The sequence below is a fragment of the Dasypus novemcinctus genome, chromosome 21, assembly GCF_030445035.2.
Source record: "Dasypus novemcinctus isolate mDasNov1 chromosome 21, mDasNov1.1.hap2, whole genome shotgun sequence".
Classification (NCBI taxonomy): domain Eukaryota; kingdom Metazoa; phylum Chordata; class Mammalia; order Cingulata; family Dasypodidae; genus Dasypus; species Dasypus novemcinctus.
Window position 1 is genome coordinate 81,540,149 of NC_080693.1, and position 16,414 is coordinate 81,556,562.

The 16,414-nt window shown below is 40.6% G+C and overlaps 1 protein-coding gene across 7 annotated transcripts in view; it reads left to right on the top strand.

Moving 5' to 3' along the window:
• The window catches only part of SEC14L1 (SEC14 like lipid binding 1), a 67,832-nt gene that overhangs the window by 18,794 nt on the left and 32,624 nt on the right, over positions 1 to 16,414 (top strand). For 2 of the 7 annotated variants that reach the window (XM_071210826.1, XM_058284797.2), the window contains exon 3: positions 4,893 to 4,946. The exons of the other annotated variants lie outside the window; for them this stretch is intronic. The gene's annotated coding sequence lies outside the window, so the exon portion shown is untranslated. The remainder of the gene's footprint in view (positions 1 to 4,892; positions 4,947 to 16,414) is intronic. 7 annotated transcript variants of the gene reach the window in all.

The window sequence follows — 16,414 nt, forward strand, 5'->3', positions numbered from 1 at the left end:
GACTTTCTTTCACGCTGAGCGGCTCTCCTTATGGGGTGCACTCCTTGCGCGTGGGGCTCCCCTACACGGGGGACACCCCTGTGTGGCATGGCACTCCTTACGCATATCAGCACTGCATGTGGGCCAGCTCCACACGGGTCAAGGAGGCCCTGGGTTTGAACCGTGAACCTTCCATGTGGTAGGTGAATGCTCTATCTATTGAGCCAAGTCTGCTTCCCTCCATATTATTTTAGTCACTGTAAAATATTTTCATCCGATCTTTCATTTTTTCTCTTAAAGCATTTCTTCTTTCTCTGATTCTGGAATTCATCCTTCGAGTGTTTGTATTTCTGACACTGGTTTCCAGATTTCTGTGGTTTGAGTGATATTGAAATATATCCTTTTCCTTAACAGAGGTATTGGTACATCTTCAAGCAGCTTAATATGCAACAGAGCTCATTTTTATTCAGAATGAACAGGCTGTTTACATGTTGGGGTAACTGTCTTAAAACCCAATTTTGTTCAAGTCTGGGAGTGGAAGAAAATGTTCACTTTCTCAGATGGCATATTTAGGATCCTGGTTGATACTTAGTGGGGGGATGTTTTTGAATGCCATAGTGTGAGTCCTGTCTGATTTAATAAAGGCTAGGGTGTAATTAGTCAAATTTACTTGGTTTTGAAAATTGACAATTATAGTCTGCTTTCATTAAAAGCTACTTTGTACAGATGCAGGCATTTTTCCCTTCTCTCACTCCTACTCTTCCCAAACATTAAATATTCTGAATTATTTTTAATGTGCTAGCTTGAGGAAAGCTGTGGTGCAGTAGAAAAATATTTCAAGGAGAAATAAAGCTGGATCAAGTTCAGGTTATTGCCTCTCTGATTTACCTTGACTGTTTTTGTAAGAAACAAAACAAAACCAAAATCTGGTATGGACACTTTCAAGCAGAAACAAGTGGAGAGGATAGCAGAATAAATGCCCCTTATACTCATCGCCCAGCTGCAATATTAGCCACATTTTGCCAATCTTGTTTTGTCTATTCCCCCACCCCCACTTTTTTCCCCTGGGTATTTAAGGCAGATTTCATACACACGTCTTGTTAATTTAGCCATAGATACTTCAGCATGTACCTGTAACATTAAAGACCTTCTTTTTTAAACATAACCAACCTGTCATTATCACACCTAACAACATTGCTAAGGATTCCTAAATGTCGTCTGACACTGAATCCATGTTCAGATTGTCCCAATTGTATAAAAACTTCAAAAATAATTTGTTTGGATTCTACTTCAAAGAAAACCAAGATCTTTACCTTGTGTCTGGCCATGGCTTTAGAGTCTTCCTTATTTTCTTAAAGTTTCCATTCCCCTTCCCTTTTGTTTCCCTTCAAGTCTTTGATTTGTTAGAGAAACTCTGGGTTTTTTGTCCTATAAAATTACCTTAACCGTTGGTGGCTCAGTTCATAACAGCAGATAGGCGCAAGGAGAAGGTGCAGCCCTAAACTTGGCGAGTCCAGCCATGGTTAGCATGTTCTGATGGACATTTGCTGATGGAGACTGAAGCTGATGCTTCAGAAGGATGCTTCCTTTTGTCTCTTTGATTGTCACAGGTAATTCTGAGCTGCAAATAAAAATGCCAAATATTTTTTCTCAGTCTCAACTAAGTCTTTCTATTTATCGTGACTTTTTGACCCACTGAATTGGTCCTGGTATTTCTTGTAGAAAGCAGTTAAGTGGACGAGGACTTAATTTGCTGGCAGGGTGTGAAGGAGAGGGTTTCTGTGTAGCACCTGAGCCAGTGCTTGGCCGAGGCCCAGCTCCAGGCTGACGAGGGGGTGCTGGTCAGTCACTCTCTGTCTGGGCTTCTGTCATTAGAGCCCTGGGTAGGGATGGCAGGCTGGGGTGGGGGTGGCATGGTTCCTGCAGAGATGTCTTTGTTAGGCAAGTATTATCATTGAATCTTCTTTCTTGATTCTTAACTGTCCGAGAGTAGGACAGTTTTTTATATCTCTAGTGAAATAATTCTGCTTGTGACAGAAAGCATATAATTTAATTCTCAAGAAAGGTTCAATTTGGTATGAGGACTACTAGCCTGTTAAAACAAAAGTCTTTGTGTAAATCTAATCATGTATCACTCTATAATTGCCATGTGTCCTTTATATGTACTGTATCCTAGCTTTATCATAAGCCTTACAAGTAGGAGTTTATTATGTGAACAAATGGGTTTTTCCTTCCGAGACATGCTGTGTCGTAGACCCTCCAGCCCTGTTTCTGCTGTGGAGCACCAGGCCCCTTTGAATTCTCCATACACATGCAGTTGGGAACCGTCTTGCATTTGATTCTGTGGCTCCATGCTTAGTTCTCCTCTGCCCTCAGGTCTCTGGCCTGCCTTCTTCTCATTCTTCGTTCCCCTTCTCTTCTCTTCCTCCTTGCTATCTTAGAACAGATGAGCCCATCCTCTTCCTCCCCCCTGTTATTTATTTTGCTACTCTGGGATCCCCAGTTGCATATTTTCTGTTTTCTGGCCATCATAGGTATTGGTTTAATTAGAAGCTAATGCTGTTTTAGAAACGTCTCTTCCTGGGCACCTGTCACTTACAAACACAAGATCTCAAGCTTCATCTTCAGCCTAGACTCCTAGCCAGCAGCCATTTGACTAGCCAAGGCAGGTTCACTGCATCTGAAACTCAACTCACCCCTCCTCCTGCCTCCCTAAGAACACACACTCCAACAAGAAATGCACACATGTACGCACGCACTACACCCCAAAAACCAAACTAGTGAAAGCCAAGTCAGTAAAATGCTACTCAGAAGCTTGATCTTTCTTCCTGAGTTTCTTTGGCAAATGGTACCACCACAGAATCCCAGGCTTCCCTTTGGCCTCCCTGCCCCAGGTTCTTCAGTGGTGCCCCTGTCCCTCACCTGCTCCCCATGAGAGGCTCTCACGTATACTCCACGGTCTTGAATTACTTTCAGTTTCCTAACTGTACTGTATTTTTCATCCCCTTGTGCCTGTACATACTTACCTGGAATATTTTTAACCCTCGTTCTTACCTGGCTAACTGACTGGTCCCCTACAAGATTCACTTGCTCTGAGTAGGAATTCCTTCCCTGTGCTCTGACGACCGCTACAGGGCCCTCTGTCACCTCACTTGTCACCCCACCTAGCCATGGCCAGTCTGCTTGTCTACTTCCCCTCCCACTGTGAGCATCTCGAAGGTGGGAGTAAAGTTATTTTGCTTTTTATCATGAGCATCTGTTAAGCCCTCAAAAATATGTTTGTTTAATGAATAGTAAGTGAGTCTGGGAATGTAGTCCTGTGTTACTTCTACATTTGGTAACAAAAAGAAATTTTAATTGAATCTTTTTTTTAGTTGTGGTAACATATATATAACATACAATTTGCCATTGTAACCATTTTTAAATGTATGATTTAATGGCTTTAATTACGTTTACAGTGTTGTGCTCATACCATTACTAAATGGTCCCTTACTAAAACTTTGTCATTACCTCAACAGAAACTCTGGACGCATTAAATGATAATGCACCATTCCCCCTTTCTTCAACCCCTAGTAACTTTTAATCTACTTTTTGTCTATGAATTTGGTAGTTCTAGATATTTATCTTTTGCATCTGATTTATTTCATGTAGCGTAAGGTTTCACGTTTCATCCATGTTATAGCATGTATCAGAACTTCATTCCTTTTTGTAACTGAATAATATTCCATTTTATGAATAGACCACATTTTGTTTATCTGTTGCTAGACACTCGGGTTATTTACACCTTTGGCTATTGAAAATATTGCTGCAGTCAACATCGGTGTACAAGTCTCTGTCCAAGTCCCCATTTTCACTTATTTTGGGACTATACCTAGGAGTGGGATTACTGGATCGTGCAGTAGTTCTGTAACTTTTTGAGGAACCGCCAAACTGTTTCACACAGTAGCTGCACCATTTTACATTCTGTACATTCCTGCTAACACTTGCTTTTCATAATGTAAAATAATACCCATTTTAGTAGGTATGAAGTGGTTTTGATTGGAATTCCCTAATGACTGATTTTGAACATCTTTTCATTGTGCTTATTGGCCATTTGTTTATCTTTGGAGAAATGTCCAGTCGAGCCCTTTGCCTATTTTTTAATTGGATTGCCTTTTTGTTGAGTTGTTAGAATAATTTTTATATTCAAGATATTAAACCTTTATCATATTCATGATTTTAAACTATTTTTTTCCCATCCTGTAGGTTTTCTTTTCATTTTCTTGATCATGTCTTTTGCTGCACAAAAGGAAATGAAAATTTTGAGAAAAGGTCATATTTGAACATATTCTTTTGGTTGGTGGTAGTGTATTTTGAAGGAATCTGGTGCAAATCATGTTTTGTGAGTAAAATAGAGTTTATGTTCAGTGAACTGAAGCTTATAATTACTAAAATTGACTGACAATCACGTCCTGGTTTCTGTATCACTAGTGGTTTTTCTCCACTAGTGATGAATACCAAGTATAATGAAAATCCCATTTCTTTGGTTTTTCTACAGAGCATAGAATTCATTTTCAGGTAAAATTCTTGACCCTGATAGGATGGTAATCAAATTTTCTTTTTGCGATCTCTGCAACTGAGAGGTCACTTATTCTTTTTTCCTTAATGAATATGTTCTGTCACATTAGGTTAGGGGTTCTTAGCAAGGGGTCTGTGAGCTTGAATTGAAATTCAGAAAAAACAGTTTTCTTGTGGGGATGTGTTGGCTTGGGTGTGATATATTTATTAAATAATACACTGTATAATATGGACTTAGTAAGGGGTCCATGGTTTTTACCTGACTGGCAAAGGGGTCTGTGGAACAAAAAAGGTTAAGAACCCTTTGCATTAGTTGTTCCTAATTGTAACACCTGTTTTTTTTTCTCTTTTCCTAGTTTAATGCCTGTTTGTATATATTAAAAACCGAGGCCAGAACTTAAAGTTACAAGGTACATATTTCAAAAAGTAAATTAATTTTAGAGCTTGATTGTTTTGCAGGATTTATGTTATAGATATTTAGAAAGCTCTTCCCCAAACACTTATTATCATTTTAAATTTAAAACAAATTGGATTTGGAATGCAAATTCTAACAATTTTAATTCTGATTCTCTAAGGAACCTGTAGCTCTGCAGGTGGGGAGAAGTAGTCTGTTTTAACAAGCCCTCCAGATGATGCTGATGCATGCTCAAGCTTGAGAAGGACTGGTTTAGATCTCCTAATTTGAATTTGCAGGAAATTGAGTAAGAAGAAAAGGAAGTTGGTTTCAGTTATATATATATATTTTTTTAATTTAAAAATTTCCAAAGGCATAGATCCTTTAACAGGCAGTGTAACAGAGACTCTTTTATTAAATTATACTTTCTTTTGAAGGATTTGACATTTACTAGAGGGAGATTGTTTGCTTTATGAGCTTCTCCAGACTGCTGTTCTTGAGTTTATTTAGTGATACCAAAGTTAACAAGCATGTGCTTCCTTGAACTTGTCTTAATTTGATTATTTGAATGATTTTATTTGCTAATTTTCAAGGAGAGTAGATTTATTCTGTATATTTTTAAAGTCTAGTTTTTTACTATTGTATCAACCAAAAGTAATTGTATATGTTTCTAGGGATATTTTTTGTATTTTGTATTTGCTAGATTCCAGATAAAAAACAAAAGTTCCTTGAGAAATCTGACACTGGATTTTATTACACCTAGTCAAAATATACTTTTACATCTCATGATTGCCATTGCTATGGGTTTCTGAGTAGAATAGCATCTGAAAAGCAGGTGTAGGGAGAGCAGAGCAGTGAACTGTCAGCTGATCCCTTTCTGGGAATGGTGCGTGCCTGCTACGGGGTGGACGTGGTGGGGGAGATGGGAGTGCTCTTGGCCACCCTGTCCAGTTGTTAATGTTTGAGCCTCAGCATTAGGCCTACTTTTCTTTTCTTTGTTTTTCCCAGTGTGATTTAAATCGTGAACACTTCAAAGTCTGTGATACTTATACTTGTAGTTTGGGCATTTGATAAATAATATATGATAGCTATTTTCCTGATGGATTAAACCAACTCATACTACCCGCCTGCTGACTCTTAAACCAGATCATATTTCCATAGCTCATTGCATTCTCTTATGTGGACAAACATATGGCGTCTTTAAAAGCTGACAGCTGCAATTCCCTGGAATACCAAATGCTTTCTGATCCACAAATTCATTTTCTACACTCTGGAAAGTAAAACAGCACTCTGCCAAAGGCAACTAGATTTGAGGAGGAATATGCAAAGCTGCTATTTTGTTGTCTCAGATACATTTATACTTAGGTTGCTCTTGAGTAGACAGAAATTTATGGATTAGGAATAGATTTTGGAAATCCTCTGTTTTGGATTCCATCAGATCTTTTCAGCCTCATGTGACTGCTTTCAATACAAAATTCAGTACATGACAAACTAAGTGAAACCTCTCTTGGTGCTCAGACCTTCTTGTTTGCCAAGGTCTTAAGTCATTATGGCATGTGAAGCATTTCACCTTCACGATTTGTTAACAGATAAAATATCTTAAGTATAGGGATCTACTTAAAGGTGTGTATACCTTTATGTTTTCAAACTAGTGTCCTTTAATTCTCTGATGGGAATTGGTTAATTCTGTGCTTTTATTTTGATAGTTAAAAAACAAATGAATTATCTGAGATCCCTTTGAGTTCAAATTTCTAGCCAAGTACCCTTAGACATTTCAGAGTGGCTTGCTTTTGTGTTTACTTTGTGGATAGCAAATAATACTATTTTCAGGGTTGAAAGCAAATGCAAAAAGAAAAGGGTTGGACTTAATAATGTAAATCCTGTGTTTGAGCAAAGTGTAGGCCAAATTACTTCACAGAGAGCTGCACCAATAAAGATTTAAATAGAGAAAAGTGGTGGGAGCAGTGTGAGTCACCCAGCTTGCTGGGTGGGCCTGCCTGGCCTGAGAGCAGCTGTGCTGGCCCTTTGAGGCCCATGAGCCTGTTGGAGGGGGAATTTGCTTTCAACAAACTGTCAGCCTTCCCATCACATCTATGTTGTTCGTTTCAATTGTGTTGTTCCTTTCAATTGTGTTGTTAGTTTCATTTGTAAATCTGCTTTGATTTTGTAATTATGTGAGCTTTTACCTAGTTTGACATATTTAAGTAACATTATAATATAATAATAAAAACTGATGTCAATAGTAAAGGTCAAAGAAAACTTTTCACTTTTAAAAGGCGCTTGTACATTACTCAAGTTTAATCATTTCTCTAACTCATAGAGATTTTGCTCTACCTTCATGAATCCAAAATGGCCATGTCCTTAAATTGAGTTTTGTTGAAAACTCGAGGTTAAGGGGTAAAATAAACATTCTTATATTTTCCCGTGTGTGCTTAACATGAGTGGTTTGTTGGCTCAAGTACTTTAAACACTAATAAGTAGCGATAGTCCTTTGACAGTCTTTTAATTATGGTTGATATTGACTGGTGAGGACGAGAGAGGAAAATAGGGATGTCAGGGCCCGAACTTCTCCAGGGAGAGCTCGGATCCCTGAACCTAGACAGATCTGTGAGAAGTAACGCCTGGATGCATGTGGGCTCAGCCCTGTCGCTCTACTTTAAAAAAATGTCTTTGTTTGTGAATTCTCCTGGTCGTATTTTCTTTTTCATGATGAGAATGTTAAGTGCTTTATAAATGATGTTAAGATCCTCAATTACAACTCTGCTATGTTTTGAACTAAGAAAGTTTCAACCTTCTAAAATAATTTCTCTGAAAGATGTTGTGGCCGTGTACCAGGCACGGGCCAATGAGATGACATCACTGCTGGGCCTGAGTTGAGCCTGGGCTCCTGGTGGCAGACAGGACCCTGTGACCAGCCCCCATGTGCACGACAGGTAAAGACCACTTACGAGGTCCCAGACCAACAGCTGGTATTTTGGGGGTGTCACAGTCTCAGATATTGCTTCCTCTTATTTGGTGGGGTAGGCTCTTCTTTGCTCCCACTTTACAAATGAGGAAACCGAGATTGAAATAGCTCGTCAAGCAATCCCTGGCCTGGCTTCCTGGCCTGCTGACAGAGGTGCAGGCCGGCCGGGAGTGCAGTCCCCAGATGCCTCCCATAAACCCAGCAGGCTGTGTCTCCAGCGCACATGACACTCACTTCCTGGGCAAACCCGGCTCTCACGGGTGAGCCTGCAGAGCTCCATCCTGGCTTTCCCAGTTCCTGGGCAGAAGCAGCTAGCAGCGTTGGCTTTAAAAGACCTCTCCTTGGGAGCAGAGGTGGCTCAAGCTGTTGGCTGCCTCCCTCCCACATGGGAGGTGTTGGGTTCGATTACAGGTGCCTCTTAAAAAGTACACAATGAACAGACACAGAGAGCAAATGGCGAGTATAAACAACGGGGTGGGGGGCGGGGCGCGTGAGAAATAAATAAAATTAATCTTCGTTGAGGGGAGACCTCTCCTTTTCGCCTCCACCACCGTGATGCCCCCTACTTCAGAGTCTCTTATCCGTTTCTCTGCTGGGTTAAAACATTTTTCTTTACCCACTCCATCTCTGGTGGCTAACGGTCAGTTTTCTTTAACAAAAATTGTTTCCAATTTCTGAAGCCCTGGTTGCCTCCCTGGTTTACATTTTAGTCTAAAATGCCGGTGCTCTAGGAGAGGAGGGACAGCACACTGGTAGGTAGCTTGAATCGCACACAAGGTAGCTGGGTGGGTGGTGATGGGGGAATGGATGGAAAGTAGAGCACCTGAGTTTAAAATAGTCAGACAAAGGCCGTCAATCCTGCCAGTGTCTTATCTTTAGTTGGTAATTATGCAAGATCATCCAGAGAAGGCTTTTGTGCCAAAAACAGTAGACACCTCTCCCTGGACTGCGGGAACAAGAGTCTAATGTTTACGTTGATGCAGGCCCCAGTGGGAGCAGAGTGATTAGTTTCCCGACTTGAGCCCTTTCTCTTCCAAGTATATTGTGTTTCTTTGTGCTGTGGAAAATATTAATTCCATTAGCATCAGTCCTGAGTCAGGGCTACCTGTAACTGGAATCCTTTTCAGAGAACCTCTGATTGTTCAGTACCTCCTCTTCCTCCCTTTTTATGAAAGTTCTCTTCCCAGTTACTGTAAAGTTTATCTTCAGGGCCCTGTTTTCTGCTTGCAGCAACTGCATACAGTCTATTTAGCTATTAATGAAGCATATGCCTAACTAAATCCATGTATTTCTTGTCTTAGAATTGGGGCATTTTACTTTCATTGCCTAAATTGAAATAAGGTGATTTCTAGATTTGTCTTTTGTTGGCTTTTTCTTTGCCTTACAGAAGGAAGGAGACCTGTGTGATATTATTTAAACTCAGTTCCTTTTTATTAGTTGGCTAATTATAATAAAATATTTGGTTTCCAATAAAGCCTCATGAGATTTACGTCTTATGTTTCTAGAGTCGCAGGGCAGCTGTTTATCATTTTTGTCTGATGAACACATGGATTTTTTTGGGTATATTTTCAAAGTATAGTAGAAAAGATTTGTGTCAAATGACAAACTAGTGTATTAAGATGTCCTCCTTTTTTTGTGCAGAGCCAAGTTGGTTCATGAACTATTGGTTCATGAAGTGGCAGTATCTTTATTTAGTGTCAAATGACTGTTCCCCTTTGAGAAGTTCATATGCAGCATGGAACAATTGAGTGTTATATTTATTCAATGTCAGGGCCTGCCAGAGATTTTATGTTTTCTTACTTAATCTTCCAACAACCTTGTGAATTGAAGGTGAAGAAATTAAGACTCAACAATATTAAGTAACCTGCCCAAGAGCAGCGTCTAATAGTGGAACTGGTATTTGACTCCAGGCCTTCCTCTGCCAAAGCTTGTGCTCTGGAGTAGGATTTTTTAAAAATGATTTTTCTTTTCTGAAATAGCATTTTATTGACTCTATCTGGGGGGGACTGGGGGCCAGACCTGGGTTCAAAGGCTGGGAAATTCGTTTAACCCCTCTCAGTCTCTATTTCCTTATTTCTAGAATGGGGAGGAACACTTGATTCATAGAAATGTGATGCCTGCTAATCGGGTTCATCTCCGGGAAACACTAACGGCCTGCGTCGTGGGCTGTGGGTGCTGGCTTGGCGCTGTGCTCTCCGGATGTGCTCCGCGTTGGGTGCTGGGGTTCAGCCCTTCCAGAGAGGGTCTGGCCTTGTGCTCCTGCACTGCTTGTTCAGTGAACGATGGTGCAGGTTTCTCGAGGATCTCCTAAAGGCTGCTTTCCAGCATGCGGTTTGTCTTTTTCTTTCTGTTAGAGCATGAACAGTCAGTACGGTTCTGCCCTTGGCCCTGGGGTTCCCTGGTACCTTTCCCGCCACATTCCCTTTCAAGCGCCCTGAGGTTCCCCTGCTCTGTGCTGAGTGGTGGCAAGTCAGGCTTCTTCATCAGGAGACCCTGGACCTTACTGTATGCATTATCGATAGCTTTCCTGAGATGTAAATGACAAATGGAAAGCTGTCCATTTTGAAGTATACAGTTGGATCAGTTTTTTTTTTTTTTTTTTTTTTTTTTTAGGTGGTACAGGCATTGAACCCGGGACCTTGTGCATAGGAAGCAGGCTCAACCACTGAGCTACATCCACTTCCCTGGATCAGTTCTGACATATCTATATACCTATGAACCCATCACCACAATTAAGATAAAACACAAACTCCATCACCCCTCCCAAAGTTCCTCATGTTCTGTTGCAATTCCTTTCTCTTTGCCACCCCTGACTCACTTCTACCCCCACTGCTCTGCTTTCCATCACTGTAAGGTAGTGAATTTTTTCTAGAATTTTACACAAATGGAATTGTATATACTCTTTTTTTGCCAGCCTTCTTCACTCAGCATGATGATTTAGGATTTATCCATGTTATTATGTGCATCAGTAGTTCATTCATTTTTATTGCTGAGAAATGCCCCATTGGGTAGGTAGACTGCAATTAGTTTATCTTTATATATTGCAGCAGAATATTTTGGCATGAAAAAAGATGATACTTTTTGATTCCACAGTATTTTTCTATGATTTTTGGATCTTTTAGAGTCAAGAGTAAAGCCTATGGTTTATTTGAAAATCTCAGTCAGTATTTATAAACTAAAAACAAAGGGATCTTTTCAGGTTGTCAGCAAAAACAAAACAAAATAGGAGCAAAAGATAGTTACTAATGTTATATTCTGGGCAGAAAACAAAACCAGATCTGCAAATCTTAGGACCAAATTAGGGGAGGAATGAAGCTGGCTGGAGGGGGTGAACCAGAGGACGTTGCACTCAGGGCTGCTTTCAAAGCTTCAAGCTTCCGGGCCAGGGAGGGGTCTAGGGCCTGAAAACATTGCCTCTGCTTCCAGCATCTCTTCAGAATGGCCTCTTTGAGCTGTCTTAGGAAGTTGTCCTTAAAACTGGCATTTACCCTCAGCCCAAAGATTGCTGTGATTTCAGAGGCTGGCTGTTGTTTAAAAAAATTCCCTCCCTTTTCTGATGCCTGACATTTTTGGACTGGGTATATAACCCTTGATTGTGCATCTACCCATTCTGTGTCTAGACAGCAGGCTTTAAATAATAGAGCCGAGTTGAATCTCATACTGAAATAATTAGTTTATCTAATAAATAGGAATGACTCTTGGGTCCTTCTGGGTTTCATGGGGGAGAAGAAATTTATTATAAGACTTATTAGGACATCTACCATCATGGGCCTACAGAAATTCTAAGGACAGCTAGAACAAAGATGTGTTGTTGGGTCAAAATGTTATTATAAAATTAAGTTATTTGTTTTGAGTCAGCCGAGAATATCAGAGCAACTTCTTGACCTTGGAATGTGGCTAGTGAGGCTGAGGAACTGAATTTTAGTGTTATTTATAAATTATAATTATATTTAACTTTATTTTTATTTTTTATTTTTTTTTTTATATTTTTTTTTTATTTATTTTTTTTTTTATTTTTTATTTTTTTTATTTTTATTTTTTTATGTTTTATTTATTTTTCTCCCTCCCCCTCCGCCCCCCCCCCCCCCCAGTGTCTGCTCTCTGTGTCCATTCACTGTGTGTTCTTCTGTGACCGCTTCTATCCTTATCAGCAGCACTGGGAATCTGTGTCTCTTTTTGTTGCGTCATCTTGCTGTGTCAGCTCTCCATGTGTGAGGCACCATTCTTGGGCAGGCTGCACTTTCGCGCTGGGCGGCTCTCCTTATGGGGCACACTCCTTGTGCGTGGGGCTCCCCTGCGCGAGGGACACCCCTGTGTGGCGTGGCACTCCTTGCATGCATCAGCGCTGCGCATGGGCCAGCTCCACACGGGTCAAGGAGGCCCAGGGTTTGAACCAAGGACCTCCCATGTGGTAGGCGGACGCCCTAACCATTGGGCCAAGTTCGCTTCCCGACATTTAACTTTAAATAGCCTTGTGGTTAGTGGCTTCTGTATGGGATATAGCCTTGTATAGTTAGTGGCTGCTGTTGGGATAGCCAGGTCTGGAGCACCTGTTGATTGAGTGGAATGGCCAGTGTGCTCACTATTCAAATTGGTTCCCTCCATTCTTTTCTCCCACCCACTTCTTTTTGGGCTGAAGTGTGTGTAGTTCAATTTGGTCATGTAAGTTAGATGGGCATTTGCTGGGCCTTGCTGTGTAGTTTAGTCCTTTCTGTGTAATAGAGAAAACACTTTAGTTAGATAGAAATATAATAGGGTGAGATCCATTGGCTTTATATCCGTTTTATTTTATTTAATATTTTTTGTCCTTTACAGTTTTGACTGATTGGAATTTAAAATAACTTTTGAATTTTTGTGAGAAAATAGTTAACTGTTACACTTGATCTCTTTAAGTCAGGGGTGGGCAAGCCATGTCCTGCCACCTGTGTGTTTTTACAACCACAAGCTGATGATCTCTTGGTGGGGTATCTTGGGAGGAGGGGACACAAAGCTGTCAAATTAGGCCCTGGCATGTGGTTGCAGGTTTTGCTCAGATTTGCTTGCTTCCTTTGCTACCCACTCCTTTGCTTGCTGATTCCCGTCCCCCCCCCCCCCCAATCCAAAGGGTTAGGAAGAAGTTATGGCAGAAAATCTTAAAATGGATGAAACCTTATTTAGTCACAGTTCTTTTGCCCTTCAGGAAGAGACCATTGTTTTTCATTTTCGTGGGGAGCAGTTCCATCCTACTTGTTAATCAGAGCTGCAAGCACAATTTGAGTATCAATAACCCAAATTATTTTAAGAGGTCAGAAGAAAAACCTACTAGTATAGGGTTTTTTGTTTTGTTTTGTTTTGATTTTGAGACAATTTAAAAATAGCATAGATAAGTCAGATACTGACCTTTCTGTATAATTAAAGCATTTCACACATGCAGTCTGCTAAAGTGTGGCTGAGTTTTCCTGGTTCCTTTAGAATTGCCTTATAGTTTGCAGCCAGTGAAGTCATATGCAGGTGTTAGAGGAAAGGAGGGCTGGGTGGGGGTCAGTGCAGGCTGGAGGGCAGAGAGGCAAACACTTACTGGAAATAGGGAAGTCTCTTTGATGCAGGTCCAGCACCAGGATTGGCATCAGTGCCCTGGGTTATTGTGCTATTTCCTTAAAGAAAATATTTGAACTTCAAAAGAAATTCTAAAGTTTTTTTCTCTTATCCTATATAAAAAATATTTCATGTTTTTAACTCCTGGAGCAAAGGAGTGAGTATATGAATGATAGAAACTATGATATGTAGAGGCAAAATTCCTCACATTTCTTACCTGTGTTTGACTAATTCCTTTTCTGTTGTGTAGTGGAATATATATTGAAAGGCTCATTTATCAAAAGTAAATATAACTGGTTTATACCATTGTGTGATAAACTGAAATTTCAGTGGGCGTAGGAGAGAGGGAGGGTGAAAGGAATGTGTTCCTGGTCTAAAATGTGCTTGGAATTGCCGACGTTTTGGTGCATGCTACATGAGTAGCACATTCACCGTCTGCTCCCTCAGCATCCGCAGTGTTCCTCAGAACAACCACGCTTTCACGAGAAGGCCCTGGAAGAGCACCTCAGCCTTTTTTATTGGGTTACTTTGGCCTCTGTCATGCTCTTAGATGCCCCTTCTTTAGACCTTAGAGTACCACAGATGGAGTCAAAATTACCTCTGGAAAGAGTGTTTTATTAGGACCATGGAATTGGAGATTTTCTTAGATGAAGTTAATAATTTAAACTCGAAACGTTTTTGAGCTTAGAAGGGAATGGCTTGGATGTCTATCAAATTTTTGCCTATTTCTTCCCAGTTTCAGTGTAGTCTTTATGATGTTTCCTTGTTTGGTTTTACCATTGGGTATTCCAGGTTGCTATTAGGACTTAATTTATTGGTCCCCCTGGAGACTGGTGGTGGTAGAGGAGAATGGCTTCGGTGAATCCAGCTCTTGTGGGTGCCTCAAGTGTTTGAGCGACCCATGTGGGCCATAACTCACTGGGTTATAATTTTTCTTAAAGGGGTTCATGTTTTTAGAATTTTAAGTTTTTATAAATCCTTTATTAAGTGTGAACACAACTATTCACAAATAGCATATACTTTGATGCCTGGGTGCTTTCTTAGTCTGTGATAGAAATAAGAAGTGGGATGCAGCGCCCACAAAGGGCTGAACTGTGATAAGGTACACTGGTGGAACCCTCAGGGTCTCTGGGTAATTGTCACTTTTAATATCAAGAATTAGCTTAGATGTTGACATCTTTTGGCTTTCATCAGCAGACCATGGCACCTGGAGCTTTTCATGGCCAGACCCTGTGTCGAGCCAGCTTCTGAGTGAACTGACATTTTGTCAACAGTTCTGAAAGTGTTGCCAGGAGTCCATCGTTGCTTGGTTCCCTTTTGCTCCTGTTCCTCCCACCAGAATTGTTCCCTGCTCTCTGGGCTACTTCTCTAAAGCTGTCAGATTTTCAGACCCTGTGGGCATTACTGAAGAAAGCCTTTAGCCATCCTGACCTGAAGTGACTTTCCCTGAATATCTTAAGCGATTGTGTTGTCAGTCTAGCTCATTTGACAATGACTCACCTCCTGCCTGCTCTTTTGATGGTTAATGAATTAAAACACTACAAGCCTGAGGGACTTTGGACAGTTGGTCAGTTTGCCACATTTTCTTGATATATGGAATATTATTTGTTTCTTTGAGCCCTGGCAACCTCTAAGAGGGCCTTAAACTATAGTTAGGTGTTTTTTGCTTTGTTTTATCTTGGGAGGTACTGGGGATTGAACCTGGGACCTTGTGCATGCGAAGTCTGCACTCAACCACAGAGCTGCACCCACTCCACTATAGTTAATTTTTTCACTTGCTGATCTTCCCAGTGTAAAACCAGATCTGTTTGTAAACGAGTTTGATGATCAGATTTATCCAGGCTGTTACAGGGAAGCTGCTGGCTTGTTGGCTCAATTGGGTATTAATCTAGTTCAGTTGAACAGTAGGATCTTTAAATGGGATTTCTCTTCAAGAGCTTTTCCTGGCAGAATATGGTGTTAAGTGCATTAATTCCCAAGTTGAAACGCCTTCACTAAAATATGATTTTCTGGAGCACAGTACTAGCTTTTAATATGTCAAAATTGCATTCAGAGTTTGGTTAAAAACAAAGTGCTGTTGTCAAGTTCCCAAATTGCAGGCTCAGAAGTCTCTTGAAAGAGGAAGAGTGGGTGTAGGAAAGGAGGAGAAAGCCAACTTACCCAAAAGGCAGCTTTCCTTTCAGTGGCAAGTTGGTAAGGCCCTGGTTTTGTTTTTACTGTTGAAACAACTGATATGTTAAACAAAAATATGTTGTTTTTTTTTTCTCTTACAAAAATAATTTTTTCCTTTAGAAGGGAGTCATCAAAGAACATTTCTCCTTCTCTGAAGAAATTACTTCTGGAAGATTTCCTTTTGTTCGGCCCTTCTTGATTTTCGTATTTGACGAATGTTGGGTATGATTAGGAAATGTCTACATACAAATGGCAGATAGTTTGCAAAAAAAAAAAGGCAAGAAACACAGGCATTTGGAAAGTGATGCTTCTTTTATCGCCCGTTGATTTGAACCTGGTGAGAGTCGAAAAATGGGCTTCTCCCTATACGTTCTTACCTAGAGACTTGGCACAGAGATAAAAATTGAGTGCCTGCTTGACATGGGCTCTTTGGCCCAAATAAGGCTTTAAAATTTTAAAAATAGGGAAGTTTCACATAAAAATCCAGGTTGCTGGCTTATTTGAGCTTCCTCTTGCTGGACCCCTCTGGGCCTGCATCTCCTCAGAGCCGTAGTGAGTTGGAACTGAGCAGGGCCTGCCAGAGAAGGGTGCCAGTCCCCACACTGCAGACCTGGTGCCACCCTCCACGGGGGGCTAGGGCTTTGGGAATATAAAATGTGACAACGTAGTACTTCATTGGTTATTTGCAAAAAACACTACAAATTATAGGTTTTCTCCAAGACACTGATTTTTTTTTTCTTTTATTAGAGTCCAGGCCAGTTGTTTGTAAATGT